This window comes from Lottia gigantea, assembly GCF_000327385.1.
Source record: "Lottia gigantea unplaced genomic scaffold LOTGIsca_219, whole genome shotgun sequence".
Classification (NCBI taxonomy): Eukaryota; Metazoa; Mollusca; class Gastropoda; family Lottiidae; genus Lottia; species Lottia gigantea.
Window position 1 is genome coordinate 205667 of NW_008708547.1, and position 530 is coordinate 206196.

The following is a 530-nucleotide window of genomic DNA, read 5'->3' on the forward strand; positions in this document are numbered from 1 at the left end:
TGCACGATAAAGAATACAGTTTTTATCTGATCTTGATGAAACTTAGTATGCATGTATATATTGATGAGATCTCGGTCAAGTTCAAAATTGGTAATAATCAGACGAACAGTTCAGAGATATTGCCCTTGACTTAGTAAAAACACCTTTAATTTGGCTTGTATGCACCATAAAGGCTATAATTTTGATCCTATCTTGATCTTAAACTTAGTATATATGTATATATTGATGAGATTTCGGTCAAGTTTAAAGTTAGTAATGATTGGATGAACGATTTCAGGGTGATTGCCCTTGATTTAGTAAAAACAGTTCTTATCTGATCTCAATGAAACTTGGTATGCATGCATATATGGACAAGATCTCAGTCAAGTTGAAATTGATAATCGGGAGAACGGTTTTAGATTTATTGCCCTTGAAGTAATTCAATGCATCTAATTTGGCTTATAGGTCTGATAGAGACTACAATTTTTTTATACGACCTTGATGAAACTTGGTATGAGATCTCAGTAAAGCTTGAAATTAGTTAAAATAGG